The following is a 15644-nucleotide window of genomic DNA, read 5'->3' on the forward strand; positions in this document are numbered from 1 at the left end:
TAAATGTTACTCGTCGCCTGTTTGGATGATGGTGGGGAATGATGAGGATGATAGTCTTGTGACACCACCTGTGGTACGTGGCCAGGGATTAGCCGCTGCTGCTGTCGCTGTCCTTCGGGGCGGATGGTGTTGCAGCAAAGATGGTTCTGCTCCCCACAGGTGGAGCGAGGCCCCAGGGAGGATGATGAGAAGAGTAGTGGCCGTTGGCGCCGAAGCGCCTGGCGACGGCAATCAAAAGGCTGAATCAGCTGCTGTGGTTCCAGCCGTGATGGGCCCCATCCTAGATCCGTTGGAGGTTAGAACCGGTACGGTGGTCGATGGGCCCTTCCTTGTTTCGCCTTTAAAGATGGATCCCTGTGGCCTGAAGCTGCTTGGGGACTCCGGTTTGTGTAGTGTTAGCTCCTGTCCAATGTGTAGATGATGCGGGGTCGCCGTGGGGCTTGACTGTAATCACGACTCCGGACCCTATGTGGCACGGTGCTTCAGGATCTCGTGGTGGTCAGAGGGACATGCAATCCCCCTGCCCTGCAGATTCTGGTGATACAACGTGAAGTCTGTCCCACCCTAATGCTCTGCACCCTGAGCCGCATCGGTCCCGCTCCTGTTCTCTCCTGCTGGAGAACACTCTAACTGTTGTGTAAGCTCCTAACTCCCCCTGGTGGCTGCTCCTAACCCGGTTCACTGTCACTAGTGGGTGGCTGCCCTCCATGTTTGGTGACTACCTTATGACGCGACCCTAGCCCAGTCCCCAATGGGGAGGGCAACCTGGTTGTGTGTATGAGTTTGTGTTGTGGAACTGGTACCGACCTCCCCCGGATCCAAGATGAGTATTGCACCTTAAGTGAAATGCAGTACCCTGTGGTGACTGAAGCCACAGGGGTGCCACATATCCATCTATCTAGCTATCTATCTCTCTATCTAGCCATCTATCTATGATTCTATCTATCTGCTGAAAGAGCCTTAAAGTGAATCTGTCAGCAGGTTTTTGCTCCCCCATCTGAGAGCAGCGCAATGTAGAGATAGATACCCTGATTCCAGCGATGTGTCACTTACTGGGCTGTTTGCTTTCATTATAATAAAATCAATGTTTTCTCTGCTGCAGATCTAGCAATTATACAGACCTCATGAATATGCTGGACTACCTGCAGCATGACAAGTAGCCCTGTAATGATAATCTCCTCCTGATTAACCAGTGATGTTATCAAAACTACACTAAGCAGCCCAATAAGTGACAATTGCTGGAATCAGGATCTCTTCCCCTATGTTATGCTGCGCTCAGATTAGGTGTTAAAAACCTGGTGACAGATTCCCTTTAAAGGGGTTGTTAGGTCTAAATCCACAAGTCAGCATGATTACCCAAAGTTCGCTGCCTCGGAGTGACCTTTGACTCTGCCTTGTGCTTCATACCACACATTCATTCCCTCACCACCTCCTGTCGTCTTCAACTCAAAAATATTTCCAGAATCCGTCCCTTCCTCAATTCTCAATCTACAAAAATGCTAGTGCATGCTCTCATAATCTCCCGCCTCGACTACTGCAACATCCTCCTCTGTGGTCTCCCTGCTAACACGCTCGCCCCTCTCCAGTCCATCCTTAATTCTGCTGCCCGACTGATCCACCTCTCGCCTCACTACCACCCTGCTTCTCCTCTCTGCATGTCCCTTCACTGGCTCCCAATCTTCCATCGTATCCAATTCAAACTACTAATACTGACTTACAAAGCCATCCACAAACTGTCTCCTCCATATATCTCTGAACTAATCTCTCGCTACACTCCAAAACGTAATCTCCAGTCCTCCCAACATCTCCTTCTCTCCTCCTCTCTCATTCGCTCCTCATGCAACCACCTCCAAGACTTCTCCCAAACATCCCCAGTATTCTGGAACTCGCTGCCTCAACACGTCAGATTATCTACTACACTTGCAAACTTCAAACGGAACCTAAAGACTCATCTGTTCAGAACTGCCTATAACCTTCAATGACCTCACTGCTTCACCACCGTGCGAGCTGCCGCCCGACCACCGTGCGGAGCTGCCGCCCGACCCCCCCCCACCCCACCTACTGTCTCCTCCCCAAAATCCTTTAGAATGTAAGCCCGCAAGGGCAGGGCCCTCTTCCCTCTGTACTAGTCTGTCTATTGTAACTTGTACAGTATATGTGTTCTGTATGTAACCCCCTTCTCATGTACAGCACCATGGAATCAATGGTGCTCTATAAATAAATAATAATAATAATAATAATAATTACAATTTGGTTTCAATTAGTTTAAAAACTGTATGTGACACATTCCCTTAAAGAAAAAAAAATAGATATAGCAAAAATAAATATATACCAAAGAAGTTAGATTTAAAAAAAAAAAAAGTTAGAGTAGAGGAGGGCCCTGCCAAAAGAGTCTACCTTGTCGTGGTGACAGGCTTATAACAATCTTTTGGTCAAAACAAAATCTGATGGCTGTGTGTGGGATACGATGTTCAATATAAAGGGTTAATGTGTGATTGGTGAGGTTGTACTGCAAAAGTGAAGTTTTTCAAGAGTGCCAGTGGGACTGTGGAAGATTTGCGGGGTTGACGCGGAGCTGGGGCGGAGGCGAAGCTGGGGTGGAGCCTCAAGGGGGCCCCGAACTTTTGTCAGTATGGGACCCTGAAATTCCTAGTGGCAGCCCTGCATAGGATACATACTACATACTGTGTTCTTCCAAAAATAAGATCTTCCCCAAAAATAAGCCCTAGAAGAAATGTTCAGCCTCTTCGGTGTCAAGCGGGCTTTACACGCTGCAACATCGCTAGCATCGGCTAGCGATGTCTAGTGCGATAGCACCTGTCCCCGTCATACATGCGATATTGTGTGATCGCTGCCGTAGCGAACATTATCGCTACGGCAGCGTCACACGCACATACCTGCTCTGCGACGTCCCTCTGGCCGGCGACCCGCCTCCTTTCTAAGGGGGCAGTTCGTTCAGTGTCACAGCGACGTCACAGCAGCGTCACTGAACCGCCGCCCAATAGCAAAGGAGGGGAGGAAATGAGCGGCTTGAACATGCCGTCCACCTCATTCCTTCCTCCTTTTCCGGTGGACGGAGGTAAGGAGATGTTCGTCGCTCCTGCGGTTTCACACACAGCGATATGTGATGCCGCAGAAGCGAAGAACCACATAGTTAAAAATCAGTTAGCGATTTTTTGTTTCAGGATGACCTCTCCACGGCAAACGATTTTGCCCTGTTTTGCGATCGTTAAAGGTCGCTCATACGTTTCACATGCTGAGATATCGTTAATGATGCCGGATGTGCGTCACAAACAACGTGACCCCGACGATAATTCATTAACGATATTGTAGCATGTAAAGCCCGCTTAAGATTTAAATATTAGCCCTGCCCGATCAATAATGGTTCAATAATGAAGTGTCAATGCAGCTAAAATAGTTAAAGAATACTGCAGGACACTTCATTATAGAAAGTAGACACTCCCAAAAGAGAGAAGAAAGAAGACAGAATATCCCCAATCATACTCACCAGATGCCAAACAGGAGGACCTGCAGTGGAACGCACACCCACACACATCAGATCATATGCACACAAACATCAGATCGTACACACACAATCTCACATCAAATCACATACACAATCACACATCAGATTGCACACACATACTCAACATATCCGGCAATACTTGGACGCAGTGCGGTGGAACGCAAAGAGGACCTGTGGTTGAATGAATCAATGCGCTCCACCACCGAGTCCTTCATGCATTCCACTGCACTGCATCCTATATTCCCCTGCTGGCCAGAAGCAATCCGTATCGCCGGATGTGGTGAGTGACTGTGTGTGCAATCTGATGTGTGATTGTGTGTGTGACCTGATGTGTGTGTGAAACCTGATGTGTGTGAAATCTGTTGTGTGTATGTGTGTATGTGTGTATGTATGTACAGTATGTATGAGTATGAAGGTGTGTGTGCAATCTGATGTTTTTAAGTGTGACGGCCAGAAGCAGGGAAGGACCGCGTTGAGCATACCTGCTGGGAGCACCTGCCGAAGAATGCAGGAGGACCTGAGAGCCACGCAGATGTCTGGGTCTGGTCAGTATGATACTCCTGGGAAGGTGGGTCTGCTTTTTTGGGGGGGTTAACTTACCCCCAACCTTGTTTCCCCAAAAATAAGAACTACCCGAATAAATGCTCTGGGATTTTTTTCGGGGGCAAAAAAAGGTATAAGACTCTTATTTTGTAAAAACACAGTAGTGATTTATAGGTGTGGTACAAGTACAATGAAGGAAATAATTCTTTGATTCCTTGCTGATTTTGTAAGTCTGCCCACTGACAAAGACACGAGCAGTCTGTAATTTTAAGAGTAGACTAATATTAATAGTGAGAGATAGAATATCAAAAAGTCCAGAAAATCACATTGTTTTAATTATAAAAATGTATTTGTATTTTGCAGAGAGAATAAGTATTTGATCTCTCTGGCAAACAAGACTAAGGCGGGCTTTGCACGTTGCGACATTGCAAGCCGATGCTGCGATGTCGCACGCGATAGTCCCCGCCCCGTCGCAGGTACGATATCGTGTGATAGTTGGCGTAGCGAAAATTATCGCTACGTCAGCTTCACACGCAGTCACCTGCCCTGCGACCGTCGCTGTGGCTGGCGACCCGCCTTCTTCCTAAGGGGGCGGATCATGCGGCGTCATAGCGACATCACACGGCAGGCGGCCAATAGCGGCGGAGGGGCAGAGATGAGCAAGATGTAAACATCCCGCCCACCTCCTTCCTTCCGCATATCCTACGGAAGCCATGGTGATGCCAGTAGATGTTCCTCGCTCCTGCGACTTCACACACAGCGATGTGTGCTGCCGCAGGAGCGAGGAACAACATCGGACCGTCGCGTCAGTGTAATTATGGATTACGCCGACGCTGCACCGATGATACGATTACGACGATTTTGCACTCGTTAATCGTATCATCTAGGCTTTACACAGTACGATGTCGCATGCGATGCCGGATGTGCGTCACTTTCAATTTGACCTCACCGACATCGCACCTGCGATGTCGTAGTGTGCAAAGCCCGCCTTAATACTTGGTTCCAAAACCCTTGTTGGCAAATACAGCAGTCAGACTTTTTTGTAGTTGATGTTGAGGTTTTCACACATGTCACATGGCCCACTCCTCTTTGCAGATCATCTCTAAATTGTTAAGACTTTGAGACTGTCGCTTGGCAACTCAGAACTTCCCCTCTCCCATACGTTTTCTATAGGATTAAGTTCTGGAGACTGGCTAGGCTACTCCATGACCTTAATGGGCTTCTTTTTGAGCCACTCCTTTGTTGCCTTGGCCGTATGCTTTGGGTCATCGTCATGCTGGAAGACCCAGCCACAACCCATTTTTAATGTTCTGGTGGAGGGAAGGAAGTTGTCACTCAGGATTTTATATTACATGGCTACATCCATTGTCCCATTGATGTGGTGAAGTAGTCCTGTGACCTTAGCAGCAGACAAACACCTTCAAAACATAATGTTTCCACCTCCATGATTGACAGTGGGCATGTTGTTCTTTGGATCAAAGGCAGCATTTCTCTTCCTACAAACATGGAGAGTTGAGTAAATGCCAAAGAGCTAAATTTTTGTCTCATGTCTCATCTAACCACAGCACTTTCTCCCAATCACTCTCAGAATCATCCAGGTGATCTTTGACAGACTTCAGATGGGCCTGCACATGTGCCTTCTTGAGCAGTGGGACTTTGCGGGCACTGCAGGATTTAATCCATTATGGCGTAATGTGTTACCAATCCTTTTCTTGGTGACAGGGGTCCCAGCTGCCTTGAGATCATTAACAAGTTCCCTCCACATAGTTTTAGGCTGATCTCTCACCTTCCTCATCATCCTTGATACCCCACAAGGTAAGGTTTTGCAAAGAGCCACAGATCGATGTCGATTGACACTCATTTTGTATTTTTTTCCATTTTTTTACTGTTACACCAACAGTTGTCTCCTTCTCACCCAGCTTCTTACTTTGGTTTTATAGCCAAATTCTGCCTTGTGCAGGTCTATGATCTTGTCCCTGACATCCTTAGAGAAGCTCTTTATTCGTGCCCATTTTGTAGAGGTTAGAGTCTGACTGATTAATTGAGTATGTGGTCAGGAGTCTTTTATACATGGGACAATTTAAGACCGATGTCTTTAATGCAGGTAACAAGTTGATTAGGAGCGTCTAACTGGTCTGTAGGAGCCAGAACTCTTAAGGCCACTTTACACGCTGCAACATCACTAGCGATGTCGCAATCGATCGCACCCGCCCCCGTCGTTTGTGCATCAAGGGCAAATTGCTGCCCGTGGAGAACAATATCGCTAGGACGCGTCACACGTACTTACCTTAATAGCGACGTCGCTGTGGGTGGCGAACAACCTTTTTCTTAAGGGGGCGGTTCATGCGGCGACAGAGCGATGTCAATCAGCGGGTCACCAATAGAAGCGGAGGGGCAGAGAGCAGCCGCATTCACGTTACACTCACCTCGTTACCGGAGGTCACAAGAACACTGTTGTTCGTCGTTCCCGGGGTGTCACACGTAGCGATGTGTGCTGCCTCAGGAACGACGAACAACCTGCATCCAAAATGAGCATTGATATTTGGGAAATGAACGACGTATCAACGATCAACTATTTGGTGAGTATTTCTGATTGTTAGCGGTCGCTTGTAGGTGTCACACGCAACAACGTCGCTAACGAGGCCGGATGTGCGTCACGAATTCTGTGACCCCAACGATATCTCGTTAGCATGTAAAGCGGTCTTTAATGGTTGACAGGGGATCAAATACTTATTTCTCTCTACAAAATGCAAATACATTTTTATAATTTATACAATAGGATTTTCTGGATGTTATTTTTGATATTCTATCTCTCACTGTTAAAATTAACCTACCCTTAAAATTATAGACTGTTCATGTCTTTGTCAGTGAGCAAACTTACAAAATCTGAAAGGGATCAAACACTTATTTCCCCATTGTAGAATCTTTGAATTGTGCTAAAAGTTGCAAGTTCATATCTATAATTTAAGACAATTACCTCTCTCAGATGGTAGCAGAACCAACAAGATAATTTGTTGGATTTGGTCCTATCAAATAAAGCAGATATAATTTCAGACATATAGGTCTGGGAACACTTGGACAGCAGTGACCATAATATGATAAGTTTAAATGTAATATTTAAGAGAACAATTTGAAATAGCAAATGCTAAATCCTGGAATTTTAGGAAAGCTGATTTAAAAAAAATTAAGGGAAGTGCCTAATCGTGTAGATTGGGACAATGTCATGATATTAGGGGATATGAACATAAATGGGGCAAATTTAAAGATATACTACTAAAGTCCTATGAAAAGCTTATACCCTATGGTAATAAAATGTCCAGGAATAAAAAGAAACCATTATGGATAGAAAATACAGAACAAAGTATATAATAAAAAAACATATGGGATTCAAAATTTTGAAGACTAAGAACATAGAAAAAACATGTCTCAAGAGGAAATGTAAAAAAGAAGTCAAGCTAGCAACATTAGCTACTGAAACAAGAATTGCCAAAGACATTAAAATAAACCCCTGAAAATTTTATAAATACATCAATGGCAAAGGAAAAAAGGGATGTTATAGGACCCTTAGAAGATTATAATAAAATAATTATACAGGACAAAGCAAAGGCTGAGCTATTAAACAGGAACATTTGTCCATGTTCACCAAACAACTGACTGTTCCAGGGATCATTCAGCAAGGCAAAAACCAAAGTCCTCCAGATATAACTAATTTAACACAAAAAGAAGTCTGCCTGTTCCTGAGTAAATTAAACATAGACAAATTCCCTGGGCCAGATGGAATTCATCAATATTTATTGAGATAATTGAGCTCAACAATTGGCAGACCACTGTAACGTATCTTCCTAAACTCTCTTTATACAAGGTTGGTACCTCAGGATTGGAGAATGGCTGAGATGATACCGATATTTCAGAAAGGTAAGAGGATGGATCCATGTAACTACCGTACGGTAAGTCTCACATCAGTGTTGTTCAAGGTTTATGAGGGATTTTTAAGAGATGACATGCAATGCTAAATTAGAGAAAATAATATAATAACTGCTAACTAGTATTGATTCATGAAAGATAAGTTGTGTCTAAGCAACATGTTGGGTTTCTATGAGGAGGTAAGTGCAAATCTGGATATTGGTAATGCAGCTGATGTAATTTATTTGGACTTGAAAAGTGCAACTGATAATGTGTCAGTCTTTGCCGATGACACCAAACTATGTGGTATATTAAAAACTGACCTTGATAGTACAATAAATGATCTGGGTAAGATGTTGGAATGGGCAGACACTTGGCAAATGAGATTTAATGTTGATTAATGTAAAGTAATGCACCTAGGATGGCACAATCCTATTGCTGCATATACATTAAATGGAAGTAAACTCGGGACTACAGAACAGGAGAAGGACTTGGGTAGAGATGAGCGAACCTCTGAAGGCTCGAGTGCAGTTCGGTTCGTTGAACGGAGGCTCCGTTCGACAAATGTTCGATGAACCGTTCGGCGAACCACTCGAACCCCATTGAAAACAATGGGAGGCAAACACAAACACATAAAAACACATTATACATGTACACATACAGTTAATAAACATTGCCATAACACTTACAGGTCCCCGAGACGCATCCTGCACTCTGTCTCCAACTGCTTTTCCTTCCGATAATCGCTGCATCCTCCCGGTAACCAGCACTGATGATAGGACCTATCGTGACATCAAAATAGCATGTGACCAGTCACGTGTCTATTATCTCATTGGCTACAGACTGATCACATGGCTAGACGTCATTGCTAGGTCTTGTCAGTGCATCTCTCCGGTAAGCGGTGCTCGTTTGAGCATGTCCTTTTGCCGGCAAGATGCTCTGGCACATGATCGGCTTCCCCGTCTATGCATGTTGGCGCTCTTTACAGAATCAGCTCACATGAAGGGACTAGATGCCACAGCCGGTGAATAGCGGCACCGGGAATCACGTGATTGGAGCACCTTTGCTATGGTAACCTGTCTGTTAGCGGTGATGTCACCGCTTACAGCATGCAGCTGCTGCTCACTCACTGAGTGAGTAGACTGCACGGGAAGCAGCAGCATCTTCCTCCCATGCAGTGCTGACTGATGTAGCCGAGCTGCATGGGTTGAAGGAAAAAAAAGACAGAAGAGCAGGATCATGGAGGGCTGAGAGAGAGTAATAAACATGGAGTTTCTAATGTGTTTGTCTATTTATTTCTATTAAAGTATTTTTTTCTCTGTGTGGTGTCTTTTTTTTAAACCTTTATTGGAGATTCTTAATGGCTGGGTCAAACTTGCCTGACATTAAGAATCTCTGGCTTAATACTAGCTAGTAAAACAAAGCTAGTATTAACTCATTATTACCCAGCAAGCCACCCAGCTTCAGGGCTGCTGGAAGTGTTGGATACAGCGCCAGATGATGGCGCGCCAGTTTCTGGGGCGGCTGCAGACTGCAATTCACAGCAGAGGGGCCCAGAAACCTCGGGTCAATCTGTGCTGCGGATTCCAATCCCCAGCTGCCTAGTTGTACTTGGCTGGACACAAAAAAGGGGCGAAGCCTATGTCGATTTTTTTTTTTTAATTATTTCATGAAATTCATGAAATAATTAAACAAAGGGCTTCCTAGCCGGGTACAGATAGGCAGCTGGGGATTGGGGGCAGCCGTACCTGCCTGATGTACCTGGCTAGCATACAAAAATATGGTAAAGCCCACGTCATTTCTTGGGGGGCAAAAAATGCCTGCATACAGTCCTGGATGGAGTATGCTGAGCCTTGTAGTTCCGCAGCTGCTGTCTGCTCTCCTCCATACGGGCAGACAGCAGACAGCAGCTGCAGAACTACAAGGCTCTGCATACTCCATCCAGGACTGTATGCAGGAGTTTTTTGCCCCCAAAAAATTTACGTGGCCTTTCCCATGTTATTGTATGCTAGCCAGGTACAGCAGGCAGCCACGGTTTGTCCCCAACCACCAGCTGCCTATTTGTACCCGGCTGGGAACCAAAAATATAGGGAAGCCCATTTTTTTTAAAATTTTTTCATAAATTTCATGAAGTAATTAAAAAATAAAATTGACGTGGGCTTTGCCCAAATTTTGTGTAAAGCCAGGTACAACTAGGCAGCTGGGGATTGGAATCCTTAGCGCAGGGTGCCCAAGCTTTCTGGGCACCCCTGCTGCGAATTTCAGTCCGCAGCCACCCTTTCATAGAAGCGCCATCTTTTGGCGCTGTATCCAACTCTTACAGCTGCCCTGGTGACGGGTGGCTCGCTGGGTAATAATGGGGTTAGGGCTACCTGTATATTATCAACTGGCCCTAAGCCCGAAATTCATGGCCACCATGAATTTCTAGTACAGATAAAAAGAAAACACTACACACAGAAAAATATTTGTATTAGAAATAAAACACCACACAATTAGTGACTCCATCTTTATTGAAATAAAGAACCCCCTCCGCAGTAATCCTGGGTCAAGGATCCCGTGACATCAAATCTGGATCCAATATCATCCGATCGGTTTTCTGGAAGGCAAAGCGATCAGATGATGTGTCAGGTTCAAGGACCTGAATCACATGAGACAGCAGCTGATTGTATAAATGGCTTTTATACAATCAGCTGATGCATCAGTGCAAAAAAACCAAAAAACTACACACTTCTGTGCAGACTCCTGTCCAACAGCATCAGCTGATAGTTTAGCCGGCCGGGCGGTAAAAAGCCGGCCTCACCGCTCGACTTATAGTGTCAGCTGATTCCGTCAGCTGACCGCATCAGCTGATCATCGCCAGGTCTGACAGAGAGAGAGAGAGAAAGAAGAGAGAGAGAGAGAGAACATAGAGAAAAGAGAGAGAAAAGAGAGAAAAGAGGGAAAGAAAAGAAAGAGAAAATAGAAGAGAGAGAGAGGGAGAGAGGAGAGAGAGAGGAGAGAGGGGAGAGAGAGCAGAGAGAAGAGAGAGAAGAGAGAGAAAAAAGAGGTAAGAGAGAGGAGAGAGAGAGGAGAGAGAGGACAGAGAGAAGAGAGAGAGAGAAAGAGGGAAAAAGAGAAAAAGAGAGACTGAGAAAAAGAGAGAGAGAAAGAGAGAGAGAAAGAGACAGAGAGAAAGAGACAGAGAGAAAGAGACAGAGAGAAAGAGAGAGAAAGAGAGAGAAAAAGAGAGAGAGGGGGGAGAGAGAAGAGAGAGACGAGAGAGAAGAGAGAGAGGTAAAAAGAGAAAAAGCCTGAGAAAAAGAGAGAGAGAAAAAGAGAGAAAAATAGTGAGAGAGAAAGAGAGAGAAAGAGAGAGAGAAAACGAGGGAGAGAGAGAAGAGAAAGAAAAGTGAGAAGAGAGTGAGAGAAGGAATAAGTGTAAAAGAGAGGCTGAGATAAAGAGAGAGAGAAAAAGAGAAAAAGAGAGAGAGAGGAGAGAGAGAGAGAGAAAATGAGAGAGAGAGAAGAGAGAGAGAGAGGGGGAGAGAGAGAGAAAAAGAGAGAAAGAGAAAGAGAGAAAAAGAGAGAGAGAGAGCTAGAGAATAGAGAGAGAAGAGGGAGAGAGAGAGTGAGAGAGAGAGAGGGAAAAAGAGAAAAAGAGATACTGAGAAAAAGATAGATGGAGAAAAAGAGAGAGAGAAAAAGAGAGAGAGGAGAGAGAATGATAGAGAGAGAGAAAGAGAGAGAGAAAGAGAGAGAGAGAGAGAACAGAACGGCTGTTAAAAAAGGCTGACATGTCCTTGGTTAGCCGCAGACTGCCCATGGCAGCCCGCGGGGATTAATCTTTACGATCCATGATGTACCAAATTGTAACTATTTTCTGCCAAGAGAGTCATGTGACGGCTTGTTTTTTGCAGAATGAGATGGAGATTTTATTGGTAGCATTCAAGCGACAGAATATTTCTTGATTTTTGTTTGTTTTTTTTGCGCTGTTCACTAGAGATGAGCGAACCGGCCGTGGTTATGCTCGAATTCGGTTCGTCGAACGGGTGTCCTGTTCGAGCTCGGTTCGGCGAACGTTCGACGAACCGACCTCGAACCGCATAGGAAACAATGGCAGGCAATCACAAACACATAAAAACACCTAGAAAACACCCTCAAAGGTGTCCAAAAGGTGACAAACAACTCACAACACAACACAAACACATGGGAAAGTGACAAGGACATATACTCATGCGAAAACAAAGGAGCTGGAAAAGGAAAAAGAGGAGGAGACACAGATATGGGTATATGCAAGGGAACGTCCATGCCATTACTGTGCAACTTGAGCCCTGCTTATTTTAGGCTTCCAATCTGGATAAATTGCCTGAGCTCACCACGTACACCTTGGGGATCTTGTTGTGTCCCGCAGCCAGCGTTTTCTCGGAACGTGTCCTCAGTGCTGCTGGGGGTGTGCTGACAGCTAAGCACACGCATCTGTCCACTGACAATGTGGACAGACTAACGTTCACCAAGATGAACAAGTCATGGCTCTCAGAGGACTTTTCTTCCCCTGGCTCAGCCAGGGGAGGCGAAAGGCACGCGTATTTTTGAGAGTGCATCATGCAAAGCATCTTTTTCATCTTAAAATTGGGGGTCAACTGATGCCAGTCAAGTTGGGTGTGTGTGGCCCAATTAGTGGAAACGAGGGAGACTGTGGTTGGAGTCCCCTCGCTTTTGAAGAAAGAACCAAGATGAACAAGTCATGGCTCTCAGAGGACTTTTTTCCCCTGGGTCATCCAGGGGAGGTGAAAGGCACGCGTATTTTTGAGAGTGCTTCATGCAAAGCATCTTTTTCATCTTAAAATTTGGGGTCAACTGATGCCAGTCAAGTGAGGTGTGTGTGGCCCAATTAGTGGAAACGAGGGAGACTGTGGTTGGAGTCCCCTCGCTTTTGAAAAAAGAACCAAGATGAACAAGTCATGGCTCTCAGAGGACTTTTCTTCCCCTGGCTCAGCCAGGGGAGGCGAAAGGCACGCGTATTTTTGAGAGTGCTTCATGCAAAGCATCTTTTTCATCTTAAAATTGGGGGTCAACTGATGCCAGTCAAGTTGGGTGTGTGTGGCCCAATTAGTGGAAACGAGGGAGACTGTGGTTGGAGTCCCCTCGCTTTTGAAGAAAGAACCAAGATGAACAAGTCATGGCTCTCAGAGGACTTTTTCCCCCTGGGTCATCCAGGGGAGGTGAAAGGCACGCGTATTTTTGAGAGTGCTTCATGCAAAGCATCTTTTTCATCTTAAAATTGGGGGTCAACTGATGCCAGTCAAGTGAGGTGTGTGTGGCCCAATTAGTAGAAACGAGGGAGACTGTGGTTGGAGTCCCCTCGCTTTTGAAAAAAGAACCAAGATGAACAAGTCATGGCTCTCAGAGGACTTTTCTTCCCCTGGCTCAGCCAGGGGAGGCGAAAGGCACGCGTATTTTTGAGAGTGCTTCATGCAAAGCATCTTTTTCATCTTAAAATTGGGGGTCAACTGATGCCAGTCAAGTTGGGTGTGTGTGGCCCAATTAGTGGAAACGAGGGAGACTGTGGTTGGAGTCCCCTCGCTTTTGAAGAAAGAACCAAGATGAACAAGTCATGGCTCTCAGAGGACTTTTCTTCCCCTGGGTCATCCAGGGGAGGTGAAAGGCACGCGTATTTTTGAGAGTGCTTCATGCAAAGCATCTTTTTCATCTTAAAATTGGGGGTCAACTGATGCCAGTCAAGTGAGGTGTGTGTGGCCCAATTAGTGGAAACGAGGGAGACTGTGGTTGGAGTCCCCTCGCTTTTGAAAAAAGAACCAAGATGAACAAGTCATGGCTCTCAGAGGACTTTTTTTCCCCTGGGTCATCCAGGGGAGGTGAAAGGCACGCGTATTTTTGAGAGTGCTTCATGCAAAGCATCTTTTTCATCTTGAAAATGGGGGTCAACTGATGCCAGTCAAGTGGGGTGTGTGTGGCCCAATTAGTGGAAACGAGGGAGACTGGGGTTGGAGTCCCCTCGCTTTTGAAAAAAGAACCAAGATGAACAAGTCATGGCTCTCAGAGGACTTTTCTTCCCCTGGGTCATCCAGGGGAGGTGAAAGGCACGCGTATTTTTGAGAGTGCTTCATGCAAAGCATCTTTTTCATCTTGATAATGGGGGTCAACTGATGCCAGTCAAGTGGGGTGTGTGTGGCCCAATTAGTGGAAACGAGGGAGACTGTGGTTGGAATCCCCTCGCTTTTGAAAAAAGAACCAAGATGAACAAGTCATGGCTCTCAGAGGACTTTTCTTCCCCTGGGTCATCCAGGGGAGGTGAAAGGCACGCGTATTTTTGAGAGTGCTTCATGCAAAGCATCTTTTTCATCTTGAAAATGGGGGTCAACTGATGCCAGTCAAGTGGGGTGTGTGTTGCCCAATTAGTGGAAACGAGGGAGACTGTGGTTGGAGTCCCCTCGCTTTTGAAAAAAGAACCAAGATGAACAAGTCATGGCTCTCAGAGGACTTTTCTTCCCCTGGGTCATCCAGGGGAGGTGAAAGGCACGCGTATTTTTGAGAGTGCTTCATGCAAAGCATCTTTTTCATCTTCAAAATGGGGGTCAACTGATGCCAGTCAAGTGGGGTGTGTGTGGCCCAATTAGTGGAAACGAGGGAGACTGTGGTTGGAGTCCCCTCACTTTTGAAAAAAGAACCAAGATGAACAAGTCATGGCTCTCAGAGGACTTTTCTTCCCCTGGCTCATCCAGGGGAGGTGAAAGGCACGCGTATTTTTGAGAGTGCTTCATGCAAAGCATCTTTTTCATCTTGAAAATGGGGGTCAACTGATGCCAGTCAAGTAGGGTGTATGTGGCCCAATTAGTGGAAACGAGGGAGACTGTGGTTGGAGTCCCCTCGCTTTTGAAAAAAGAACCAAGATGAACAAGTCATGGCTCTCAGAGGACTTTTCTTCCCCTGGCTCAGCCAGGGGAGGTGAAAGGCACGCGTATTTTTGAGAGTGCTTCATGCAAAGCATCTTTTTCATCTTGAAAATGGGGGTCAACTGATGCCAGTAAAGTGGGGTGTGTGTGGCCCAATTAGTGGAAATTAGGGAGACTTTAGTTGGAGTCCCCTCGCTTTTGAAAAAAGAACCAAGATGAACAAGTCATGGCTCTCAGAGGACTTTTCTTCCCCTGGGTCATCCAGGGGAGGTGAAAGGCACGCGTATTTTTGAGAGTGCTTCATGCAAAGCATCTTTTTCATCTTCAAAATGGGGGTCAACTGATGCCAGTCAAGTGGGGTGTGTGTGGCCCAATTAGTGGAAACGAGGGAGACTGTGGTTGGAGTCCCCTCACTTTTGAAAAAAGAACCAAGATGAACAAGTCATGGCTCTCAGAGGACTTTTCTTCCCCTGGGTCATCCAGGGGAGGTGAAAGGCACGCGTATTTTTGAGAGTGCTTCATGCAAAGCATCTTTTTCATCTTGAAAATGGGGGTCAACTGATGCCAGTCAAGTAGGGTGTATGTGGCCCAATTAGTGGAAACGAGGGAGACTGTGGTTGGAGTCCCCTCGCTTTTGAAAAAAGAACCAAGATGAACAAGTCATGGCTCTCAGAGGACTTTTCTTCCCCTGGCTCAGCCAGGGGAGGTGAAAGGCACGCGTATTTTTGAGAGTGCTTCATGCAAAGCATCTTTTTCATCTTGAAAATGGGGGTCAACTG

The sequence above is a fragment of the Anomaloglossus baeobatrachus genome, chromosome 4, assembly GCF_048569485.1.
Source record: "Anomaloglossus baeobatrachus isolate aAnoBae1 chromosome 4, aAnoBae1.hap1, whole genome shotgun sequence".
In the NCBI taxonomy this organism is placed as follows: Eukaryota; Metazoa; Chordata; class Amphibia; order Anura; family Aromobatidae; genus Anomaloglossus; species Anomaloglossus baeobatrachus.